At 42.6% G+C, this 12,974-nt stretch overlaps 1 protein-coding gene across 4 annotated transcripts in view; it reads left to right on the top strand.

The window, feature by feature from the left end:
* Positions 1 to 12,974, top strand: part of sertad2b (SERTA domain containing 2b) — a 91,981-nt gene that overhangs the window by 44,544 nt on the left and 34,463 nt on the right. The window lies entirely within an intron of this gene.

Below are 12,974 nucleotides of genomic sequence, written 5' to 3'. Positions count from 1 at the left end.
ACAACTATGACTTTAACACGTGTGAATCCAAATGTAAAAATCTTGAGTTTACTGATGGGATCCAACTGGGGAATTTGTTAGTCCATCACTGGGCTCTGCATGAAATTCAGTGGAGAAGCAAAACTTGCTGAGATTCCTCAACATTTACACATACAAGATCTGTGAACTTGTTCCTATGACGATTCTTACAGCTGGTAAGAAAAGAGACAAGAACAACTGAAAAGTTAAAATGCTGGGGGTAGCATCTGTTATGACAGAAACCAAGTTCACCTTATAATTGATGGCCTTTCATCCAAACTAAGTTTTTTTTACACTCCAGATGCTGCCAGAACTATTGAGTATTTTTAGCATTTTCTGTTTTTATTTTCAACGTAGCAAATGGTTTGCTTTTGCTCAAAGCTAAGGATAAAATCATTTATGTTTGCTGCAATATTTTAATTGAAGTATTTTAAAGATTTAAAATTTATAGTTTAACAATTTTATTTTCACTTGATTTCTGAATGCTAGTGAACGTCAGGGACGTTCAGAGATATTCCCAAAGCATGACAGCTTCAACAGATGGTAAACTGGGGTGTGGCTTTGCCATCTGTCGAAGGCTATCTCAGTGGTTTTGCGTGCAGGGTTTGTTCTGACCCACTCATCCTGTGAGACCCTCTCACCACACAGGCCACAGCATTGTCGATTGTGTCCAGGCTGCTTTTTGGCCAGTAAGAACAGCCTTGTGGATTTGGACCAGATAAGTACAGGGCAGTGGGGAACAGGAGGGGCCCCCTCTCAAAAAATCCAGTGTCTGGAGTCAGAGTCTCTACTTTGGGATATGTCATTTCCACCCCCCCCCCACCACACACACACACACACACACACACACACACACACACTCACTCCAATCACAGAATGCTTCATCAAGTAGACTAGAGACTGAAAGACTTGATTGGCTTGCTACAGGAAAGAAAGGAGTAACATCCAGACTGTAGCTCGAAGGACCCTCGGGACAACAGAGGTGTTTCTGTAAAGTGGCTTTCTGCACACCACTGAGTAACAAGTGACATTGTTAGTGTCCTATACACCACTGAGTTACCTGGCTCCTGGCTGCATGAGGTGATGAGCACCCGAGAGGATATTTCTGTTGACATGAGGCCTGTTTTACCTGTGCCATCTCTGGGTGTCATTCACCCTGCTCCTTTCTCTCTGCCTGTGACTTTAATGATGCATTTTCTCTTTGACATTTATCGAGTTCACTTTTCAAGTTCGCGATGAATCAAGTTAAAGTAGAACATTCCAGATTATAACAACTCTGTGTTCTTTTTCAAAGAATTGTTCGTACACGTCAGCCTTTGTTCATTTGCCAACGGCTATAAATCTCTACTCTGGTTCCTGGGCCATCTCCCAGCGGAAACGATTGGTTTGAATTGACGCTTTGGAGTAAGGGCCTGTGTTGTGTGACACGGGGAGATTGTACTGGCCAAACGGACTCCAAGGTTTGACGTGAGTTGCACACAGGCAAACAACATAAAATGGCCCAGTCTCCCGCAGGTTTCACTGGTTACACATTGATGGGGTTAGACCACATTCTGATCCCTGCATTCAACTGGGTTTGGTCCACAGGTTTTAGCGCAAAGTGTGAGCCAAAGTCAACCGCAGATGTTCGAAATCTGAAAATAAAAGTAGAAAATGGTGGAAACACCCTAGGCAGCATGTGTGGATAGATAAGCCATGTTAATGTTTTATTGATAAATGCAAAGACTAGGGCTGGTAAAGCAAAGGGATGAACCTCAGTGGCAGCCTGAATGGTTTTTCCCCTCTGTTTTAAGCTGTCATTTGGGCTGGGGATTCTCTCAAATTGATGGGATGTTACTCTTCCTTTCAAGGCAGCTCTGAGACTGTCGTTGAATCATTTACACTGTCCTCCTGGTAATCTGTTGTCAGTGACAGTATTGAGCGACTGTTTTGGGAGTCTGGTGCTGAGCACACGAATAACCTGGCCTGGCTATTAGAGACAACGGAACGTAATTAGGATGTTGGTGCTGTGAAAGCTGACCAGTGCAAACTCGCTGAGGTAGATTTGTGGGTGTTACAGAGTTGGTACTGGTGATCGATTTCCAGTGATTTGAGGTACATGCTGTGCATAGTTGGTAACTCGGAGACATATTGAAGGGTAGGAGATAATGTCTTTGTTGAAATACTGCATGGAACAGGCCCTTCTGGCCCTTGGAACCACACTGCCTAGCAACCCCTGATTTAACCCTGGCCTAATCATGGGACAACTTACAATGATCAAATAACCTACTAACCAGTACGTCTTTGGACTGTGGGAGGAAACCAGGGTGTAGGAGAAATCCCATGGGCTGGGGGGGCGGGGGTGAAGATGTACAGATTCCTTACAGAGGGTGCTGGGATTGAACTTCGAATTCCAATGCAGCGAACTGTAAAATGTCGCGCTAACTGCCACACCACCATGGCACCCAAATTACTGCCCAGTAGCTCATTTCTTGTGGGGTTTGAGTTCTTCATCTTCAGATGGCTAAAGACTATGCTGGTCCATTTTATTGCCACCACTTGCTTTCACTAAGAGCTGAGGTACAAAATGGGGCAAGTAGTGGATATTTTCCTTCTCTTTTTGTGGGCCTTCATTGTCAGAGGATGAAGAACAACGGGCAGTTTCATAGAGGATCATTGTTTTGTCAATGTTAAGTGTACCGACCATTCTCTCACATACTTCAGTGACTGCGCAGACAGTGACTTTGAACTTGCCCTCCAAACATGTATGTACATGGTGCTGCAACTTGGTGGTAGAAGTTGGAGTGAGTTTGGTTCTGAAGTAGACGACGGTGCAGATGGAGCAGATTGACTCGTATATTAACTCATCTCCAGCTTTTTGGAGTTGAGACGGATTGTTCTGGTGAGCATTGAACAAACTGATGACATAGCCCTGCTTGATGCAGTCGTTGTTACACCAGCGGATTTCTCTCCTATTTTGAAGATGGTGTCCTTTTGTGGATCTCTGAGCCCTTTGGCATGTCTATCTCAGAAGTGTTAACACTCAAACAACAAAGGCAAGATTTTAAAAACGCAAACACGAGGAAATCTGCAGATGCTGGAATTTTAAGTAACACACATAAAAAGTGCTGGTGAACACAGCAGGCCAGGCAGCATCTATAGGAAGAGGTACAGTGGACGTTTTGGGCTGAGACCCTTCGTCAGGACTAACTGAAAGAAGAAATAGTAAGAGATTTGAGAGGGGGAGGGGGGAGATCCGAAATGATAGGAGAAGACAGGAGGTGGAGGGATGGAGCCAAGAGCTGGACAGTTGATTGGCAAAAGGGATATGAGAGGATCATGGGACAGGAGGCCTAGGGAGAAAGAAAGGGGAAGGGGGGAAGCCTAGAGGATGGGCAAGGAGTATAGTGAGAGGGTCAGAGGGAGAAAAAGGGGAGAGAGAAAGAAAAAATTAGTAATAAAAAATAAATAAATAACGGACGGGGTAGGAAGGGCAAGATTTTCTTCAGTTTAAACAACTTCCTCCGTTTAAGTTCGGTACAAGAGAGCTGGCATTGTTTTTACCCACAATTCCCTTTCCGCTACCCCCCCACCTCCCTTGTTCACATACCCATCACAGGGAAAGTGTGCATGCCAACTAAAGTCTTAGCTAGTCCGACCGAACAGAACTCAGCAAGATGTGGGATTGGAGGTTACGAATCTCTGACTGAAGTTCCATTCTGTCAAGTTTGAGAACTTCTAGTTGCTCTTCAGTTGACATGTGACCTTTTCAACTTGTAGTGGTTAGCTTAATCGCCAGTGATCACCGATTGGGGTTTGATTCCCACTACTGTGTGCAAAGGGTTTTGTGTTTTCTCCCCGTGACTACATGGGTTTCCTTCGGGTGCTCCGTTTTCATCTTGTAAGTTGTGGCCATGTTAGTACTGGAAGCACGATGATACGCGTGAGCTACCTCCAGCACAATTCTTGCTGACTTGATTTGAAACTAGCAGTGCATTTCACTGTGTTTCGATGTACATATGACAAATAAAGCAAATCTTGTATCTTTTAATGAGCCAGGGCTGATGGGAGGCCTGGACTGGATGGTTTATGTGAAGTGGAGTCAGGTCGCTTGGATCAAAGACAGTCGAGGCTGAGGAGTTTGTCAGTAAGTCCCTTCCAAAAGGTGCTGACCGACTATATCATGACATTTGAAAGGTTCACTTCTACTCTTGGCCCTTAGTGCATAAAGCCCTTGGGTGTTTGCATGGTTTTATTATTCCAGAGTAATCTTTGTTTTCCAAAGTGGGGTTTCCTATGCTTAAATATTACGATGTTCCTTTGTTCAAGAAAAATCTGCCACAGCAGGTATGTGATATGTTTGTCGTGTTATGGATGCATGTCTCTGGGAGCTGAACGTCCAAGGATACACGGTGTATCAGAAGGATAGGAAGGTAGGCAGAGGGGGAGGCGTGGCTTTATTGGTAAGAAATGATATTAAATCATTAGAAAGAGGTGATATAGGATCGGAAGGTGCAGAATCTTTATGGGTTGATCTAAGAAATAGCAGGGGTAAAAGGACCCTGATGGCAGTTATTTATAGGCCTCCAAACAGCTGCAAGGATGTGGACTACAAATTACAACTGGAAATAGAAAAGGCTTGTCAGAAGGGCAGTGTTATGATAATTGTGGGGGATTTTAACATGCGAGTAGATTTGGAAAAATCAGGTCGGCACTGGATCTCAAGAGAGAGAATTTGTAGAATGTCTGCGAGATGGCTTTTTAGAACAGCTTGTTGTTGAACCCACTAGGGGATCGGCTGTACTGGATTGGGTATTGTGTAATGAACCGGAGGTGATTAGAGAGACTGAGGTGAAGGAACCCTTAGGAGGCAGTGATCATAACATGATTGAGTTCACTGTGAAATTAGAAAAAGAGAAGCCGAAATCTGATGTGTCGGCATTTCAGTGGAGTAAAGGAAATTACAGTGGCATGAGAGAGGAACTGGCCAAAGTTGACTGGAAAGGGACACTGGCGGGAAAGACAGCAGAGCAGCAGTGGCTGGAGTTTATGTGAGAAATGAGGAATGTGCAAGACAGGTATATTCCAAAAAAGAAGAAATTTTCAAGTGGAAAAAGGATGCAACCATGGTTGATGAGAAGTCAAAGCCAAAGTTAAAGCAAAGGAGAGGGCATACAAGGAAGCAAAAAGTAGTGGGAAGACAGAGGATTGGGAAGTTTTTAAAACCTTACAAAAGGAAACCAAGAAGATCATTAAGAGAGAAAAGATTAACAATGAAAGGAAGCTAAACTAAAAGCTTTTTCAAGTATATAAAGAGTAAAAGACAGGTGAGAGTAGATATAGGACCGATAGAAAATGATGCTGGAGAAATTGTAATGGGAGATGAGGAGATGGCAGAGGAACTGAACGAGTATTTTGCATCAGTCTTCACTGAGGAAGACATCAGCAGTATACCGGACACTCAGGGGTGGCAGGGAAGAGAAGTGTGCGCAGTCACAATTACGACAGAGAAAGTACTCAGGAAGCTGAATAGGCTAAAGGTAGATAAATCTCCTGGACCAGATGGAATGCACCCTCGTGTTCTGAAGGAAGTAGCTGTGGAGATTGTGGAGGCATTAGCGATGATCTTTCAAAAGTCGATAGATTCTGGCATGGTTCCGGAAGACTGGAAGATTGCAAATGTCACTCCGCTATTTAAGAAGGGGGCAAGGAAGCAAAAAGGAAATTATAGACCTGTTAGCTTGACGTCGGTGGTTGGGAAGGTGTTGGAGTCGATTGTCAAGGATGAGGTTACAGAGTACCTGGAGGCATATGACAAGATAGGCAGAACTCAGCATGGATTCCTTAAAGGAAAATACTGCCTGACAAACCTATTACAATTTTTTGAGGAAATTACCAGTAGGCTAGACAAGGGAGATGCAGTGGATGTTGTATATTTGGATTTTCAGAAGGCTTTTGACAAGGTGCCACACATGAGGCTACTTAACAAGATAAGAGCCCATGGAATTACGGGAAAGTTACATACGTGGATAGAGCGTTAGCTGATTGGCAGGAAACAGAGAGTGGGAATGAAGGGATCCTATTCTGGTTGGCTGCCGGTTACCAGTGGTGTTCCACAGGGATCAGTGTTGGGGCCGCTTCTTTTTACATTGTACGTCAACGATTTGGATTATGGAATAGATGGCTTTGTGGCTAAGTTTGCTGACAATACAAAGATAGGTGGAGGGGCCGGTAGTGCTGAGGAAACGGAGAGTCTGCAGAGAGACTTGGATAGATTGGAAGAATGGGCAGAGAAGTGGCAAATGAAGTACAATGTTGGAAAGTGTATGGTTATGCACTTTGGCAGAAAAAATAAATGGGCAGACTATTATTTAAATGGGGAAAGAATTCAAAGTTCTGAGATGCAACGGGACTTGGGAGTCCTCATACAGGATACCCTTAAAGTTAACCTCCAGGTTGAGTCAGTAGTGAAGAAGGCGAATGTAATGTTGGCATTCATTTCTAGAGGAATAGAGTATAGGAGCAGGGATGTGATGTTGAGGCTCTATAAGGCGCTGGTGAGACCTCACTTGGGGTACTGTGGGCAATTTTGGTCTCCTTATTTAAGAAAGGATATGCTGACGTTGGAGACGGTACAGAGAAGATTTTATAGAATGATTCCGGGAATGAGAGGGTTAACATATGAGGAACGTTTGTCCGCTCTTGGACTGTATTCCTTGGAGTTTAGAAGAATGAGGGGAGACCTCATAGAAACATTTCGAATGTTAAAAGACATGGACAGAGTGGATGTGGTAAAGTTGTTTCCAATGATGGGGGAGTCTAGTATGAGAGGGCATGACTTAAGTATTGAAGGACGCCCATTCAGAACAGAAATGTGAAGAAATTTTTTTAGTCAGAGGGTGGTGAATCTATGGAATTTGTTGCCACGGGCAGCAGTGGAGGCCAAGTCATTGGGTATATTTAAGGCAGAGATTGATAGGTATCTGAGTAGCCAGGGCATCAGAGGTTATGGTGAGAAGGCGGGGGAGTGGGACTAAATGGGAGAATGGATCAGCTCATGATAAAATGGCGGAGTAGTCTCGATGGGCCGAATGATCTACTTCTCCTTTGTCTTATGGTTATCAACCTCCTGTCAACTTGGGCTTGTACACTTTGTCTTGACTCGTGTGAAGCACAAAACACCAGCAGCAGCCGATAGAATTTAATGCGCATGCCCTTAAGTGTTTAGTATTAATGCATGATTAACATTTTTCCAGGAGTGCAAGTTATTTCCTGAAAGCAAAATTCAGTGGTAGTCAGAAGGTTCATTGAACATTGCAAGTTTGGAGAAATGAATGATTCCACAGGAAGTTTGTGCTCAGGAAGCCTGGCAGAGGCTGGCCCAACATCTGGATGTTTGCCAAGTGCAAAAAGGTGTTCAAACTGAGGAGAGCTGGTAAAGATTAGGTTGTTTGATGTGATTCTCATTGTCTTTGTTAGCGATGCACTTTTCTTGTTCTCTTAAAGCTTTAAAGGATTTAATTTGTATACCTTTTAGTTTAGTGGTAAAATAGAGTAGATTCCTTCAGTAATTAATTGCTAAGTGTTGATTATAGAAAAAAGACACAAGTTTATTTGGGGATCAGTTGTTAACTTGCAAGAAAATGTGCAGCCTTAAAAGTAAAGAAACACATTATATCTCTGGCCTTAATTTTGATCTTTTCATTTTAACAAACAATAATACCAGTGATTTTTCTTGGAGTAAATTTTTACTTTCTACCAATAAGAATTTTTTGATCTAGTGGGTAATTTTGATATACGTGTGACAAATAAAGCTAATCTTTAACTTTTTTTTAAATCACTGAAATTCTGTGCCCCCAAGGATGGTGGGCACCAGGTCATTAGATGTATTTAAAGGTTCATTTGTTATTAAAGTATGTGTCCATATACAACTCTGAAATTTGTCTTCTCCAGATAGCCACGAAACAAAGAAAGAAAATGAAAGTTGTTCAGACTGAAACATTAAACCCACCCACCGTCCCGTACAAAAAAGAATGGCATCCTGGTCATCAACTCCCAAAACCACTCCCTTTGCTCAAAAACGGAACAAGAATGTTGACCCCTGAACAACCCCTCACCAGCGCAAAATAACTAATAGAACAAAACAGAACATCAACCTGCAAACTCCCGTCCTCGTACAACAAAACGGGAAAGGAATGGGTGATTTTTTTTTTAAACGCAGAATATAAAAACCATGTCTGAAAAAGTCCACAGTCCATAAATGCAGAACCAGGATACCATCCGCCGACATTCATCGAAAGAGAGGGACACCACACGAGGCAGAAGCCTATCCACCTGCCATCAGTATTTAAGGTGAAGATAAATATTTTCAAGATTTGAAGAATTATTATAGAGATTGTTATGGGGAATTGGCACAAAGGAGAAGTTGAGACCAAAATAGATCAACCATGATTATATTGAACGGTCAGGTAGGCTTGAGGGCCATGGCACACTATTCCTGCCCTTGCGTTCTTCTGCCAATCCTGAGGTCAGTGAACAACACAATTCCAAGTTTCTTAATGCTTTATATTTTTAATAGTTCAGTTAATCTCCATGCTGGTATCAAACTCTCAATCTATTCTTGAAACAGCATTTGGAAGGTGCTACAAAAGAAATCGTTTGACAGACATAAAACATTCTGTATTTGAAGTTAACTAAGTGTCCAAACAGCAAAGGGAAGTGAAAATGAAAGAGTTGCATTTCTGTGGCATTGTTTATGATAAAACCTAGGATATTCCAAGATGGTTTCTTGGCAATTGACTACTTTTTGATGTATAGCTGTTACGTAGGAATCAAGAAAACTAATTTATACACAGCAAGTCTTGACAAGTAGCAATGTGATTATGACCAGAAAATATTTTATTGATGTTGGTGTATTTACTAAAAATCTGAAGGATGGCACCTTCTGAAGCTTCTGGCTTAGAATTTCGAGCTGGAGTTTCTGGACTGGAGTTAGAACCCACAGCTGCTTTTTATCCAGGGAACATTGCAACCAAAGCTGGCTGAGAGCAAAAAGTAGACAGAGGAGAATGTTTCTGTGACTTGGTGAGATATACAGAGATGTGAGAGAAACACGTGGGGGGCTTGATTTTATTCCTTTTATATTTTTTTTAAAAATCAAGCTTTTCTTTGTAAAGGTATATGTCAGAGACTTCAGTTAACATTTGTGGAAAGAGAAACAGTTAATACTTCAGATTAGATCTTCTGACACAGGGCATTTGACCAAAGATGTCAATTTACTCTTCTTCCCACAGATGCTCTGTGATCTGCTGGGCACTTCCAGCACTTTTCTGATCTGATTTCCAGGGTCCGCACTGCCCTGGCTTCACTCTTTTTAATATAGTCAAGTGTACGCACTGTCAGAGCAGTCAGTTGATATTTGTCATTCCAGGTTAGGACATAGGGATGAATACCTTGTGTTATTGCCTGGGTAATTGATACCCATTGGGGAGAATGAGAACTTTTTTTTTGGCTCATCCTGTTCTCTCCCTATGGGCTAATGTTCTGTGCAGTTCACTATCTACTGCAGCCATTTAGATCAACTTGGACTCCAAATTAATCCAAACAATTTCAAAATAAACCAGAGAAAATCAGCAGGTGCTGGAAATCCGAGCCACGCATCAAGATATCGGAGGAACTCAGCAGGCCAGGCAGCATCTGTGGGGGGTTGGTGGGGGCGAAAGTACAGTCTTCATATTTTTATTACAGCATGATACTTAGCCTCATTTAAACAGCAAATTTGAAACTAATTGTTTAATACCAGAATACAAATATACACATATTTTGAATTCACAGGTTCTTTTATCTCATTAGAACAGGTGTAGTGTGGTTTAACAAGCAATTAGACAGACACAGGAACAAGCAAAGAATGGAGGGATGTAAAGAATGTGCAGACAACTTTAAATTAGCATCATGGTCAACACGGGTATCATGGGCTGAAAGGCCTCTATTGTACTGTTCTTGTGTATTTTTTTTATATTGCAGACACATTCAGTTCTTCCAGTTTGCAAATAAAGGAACAATTGGACTTTGCTCTTAACAGCGAGTGACATTTCAAAGGAATCTAAATTGCTTTATAATGATGATCAGAAGTGTACAGGGAGTGTTCTTTAGCACTGGCCATTTTCTCTCACCAAAGCACATGAGATTATGAGTTTGGCACTCCATAACTGCAAGGCGAAGATTCTCCACCAACCTACCCCCTGCTGTTCCAACCTGCCCTCTGGCATTGAAAGTTCATGATGGGTATCTGGAAAATGTGGACCACTTCCTACAGAGAGTCAAAGTTTTACAGTATTGAAACATGCCCTTTGGCCCAGCTCGATCATCCCCACCATGTTGTCTACCTGAGCTAGTCCCATTTTGCCTGCATTTGGCCCACATCCCTCTAAGCTGTTTCCTGACAATGTACCTTTTGCTCTCAGCAAAAGCAGACATCATGAATGAAATTCAGCACCTACGCATTCAATGCATGTTGAGAGCCATTAACGAATTTAGAAAAGGGATATTTGTATCTGGCACAATCTCAGCACCTATAAAACAATAATGATCTCTGCCCTACTGTATGCTTCTTAGACCTGGACAGCCTACAACAGATATCTCAAGGAGCTGGAAAAACACACCAAAACTGTCTCTTTAAAGTTACTCCAAACCCTCTGGCAGAATAGGTGAACCATTGTCAACATTGTCTCACAGCACTTGAAGCCCTCAGTACCCTTTGTTGCATGGGCCCACGGTGTCATTAACACAATCAGTGTCAGACTCCTGAAATGGACACTCTTCTGAGCTGTGTTTAGCAGGGAATTACCAGGCAAAAGGAAAAAAGAGTCAAGGAGCTGCTGAAAGCTTCCTTGAAGTACTGTACTCCTGACTGCTCAAAGTGATGAAAGATTAGTGGCGATGATGGTGAGAATTTTGAGGTACAGGTGTCCCCTGCTTTTCGAACGTTCGCTTTACGAAACCTCACTGTTACAAAAGACCTACATTACTACCCTGTTTTCGCCTTCAGAAGGTGTTTTCACTGTTACGGAAAAAAAAGCAGCACGCGATAAAAGGCAGCGCGCGCCCCGAGCAGCCGCTCTCCCCTGGATTTGGAACTGCATTCTCGCCGGCATTGCTTTAACCGTGCCTGTGAGCAGCCGTTTGCAAGATGAGTTCTAAGGTATCGGAAAAGCCTAAAAGAGCTCGTAAGGGTGTTACACTTAGCGTAAAACCAGACATAATTAAGCATTTCGATCATGGTGAACGAAGTAAGGACTAAGTGAGTTTGGCTTGTGGAAGCTGACGAACATGATGTTGAAAAGGTTTTGGCACCCCATGACTAAGAACTGATAGATGAAGAGCTGATGCAATTGGAAGAGGAAAGGATAACAATTGAAACTGAATGCAGTAGCGAACAGACCGAAAGTGAAGTCGTCCAGGAACTGAACGTGAAGCAACTGTGTGAGATTTTCGCTGCAATGATAAAGTACGACTTTAATTTTGAAAGGGTATGTAGGTTTAGGGGATACTTGCAGGATGGATTGAGTCCTTACAAAGAACTGTATGATAGAAAAATGCGCGAGGCTGAGCAGTCAAGCACGCTTTCCACATCAGTCACAGCAGACGACAAACCTCGACCTTCAACATCAAGGCAGGCAGTCATAGGAGAAGATGAGCTGCCTGCTCTAATGGAAACAGACGACGAGGTGACACCCCAGTATCCCACCACCCCGCGATCGACGGAGAATGCAGCGGTAGCCAGGAGGCACACAGCACATCTTTTAGAAAAAAGCCGGAATAAACATGCTAATTTATTATGTGCCGGGTGGCACCTAATTGATTAGCATGTTTATTTCGGCTTTTTTCTTAAAGATGTGCTGGGTGCCTCCCGGCTACCGCTGCACCCCTGCGTGCTTCACGGTTCGGTATCTGTCGGCAGCCTGGAGGGTGGGGGCCACTGCACCACCCAACCTGCGACAACTCGGTCTAACACACCATCATTGGTGTGCTTGGTGCTGAACCAATTCCGGTAAGTGATACTACACTGTACATACATTATTTCTACTTTATATAGGCTGTGTATTTTTACGTGTTATTTGGTATGATTTGGCAGCTTCATAGCTTAAAGGTTACTGGAGAGCGCTTGCACCGTGTTTTTGCCAACAGCACTTGCGTGAGATTTTCGCTACAGAGAACAGTACAGTAATGATTGTGGAAAAGTATTTCTACTTTATATATGCAGTGTATTTATCATATCATTCCTGCTTTTACTATATGTTACTGTTATTTTAGGTTTTATGTTTTATTTGGCATGATTTGGTAGGTTATTTTTGGGTCTGCGAATGCTCACAAATTTTTCCCATATAAATTAATGGTAATTGCTTCTTCGCTTTACGACATTCCGGCTTACGAACCGTTTCATAGGAACGCTCTACCTTCGGATGGCGGGGGAAACCTGTATTACTAACCCACAGAAGCCCTGCAGAAACAACAGAAGGAACAGAACACACTACATTACAAACTGCCAATGTCAAACAACAAGTTCAGAATCATCAAACTGGGCTGAAACCAAGCTGTCCTCAATCCTGAAGGACTGTCAAAGAAGAACATTTAAGAGACAGATTATCATGGCTGTGCTACCTAAACAGAGATTTGCTTTGAGAAAATCTGCAGATGCTCGAAATCCAAAGCAGCACACACAAAATGCTGGAGAAACTAAGCAGGTCAGGCAGCATCTGTGGAAAAGAGTAAACAGTCAATGCCTCGGCCCAAAACATCAACTATTTGAGATGTTTTTGAGGTCAAGGAAAGTGCTGCAGAAATGCAATTTTTTTTTCTTTTCTTTATCCTTTTTCTTTTGGGGTTAAGATGGACTCAGTGGAATGACCCCAGATGAGATCACGTTTCTTCTCCACCTTGTATACTCTTGCCATATTCTCATTCAGGTAACATTTCCT

Source organism: Mobula hypostoma, chromosome 8, assembly GCF_963921235.1.
Source record: "Mobula hypostoma chromosome 8, sMobHyp1.1, whole genome shotgun sequence".
NCBI classification, from domain to species: Eukaryota; Metazoa; Chordata; class Chondrichthyes; order Myliobatiformes; family Myliobatidae; genus Mobula; species Mobula hypostoma.
The sequence above is the reverse complement of the archived record's forward strand: the minus strand, read 5'-3'. Positions and strand labels throughout refer to the sequence as shown.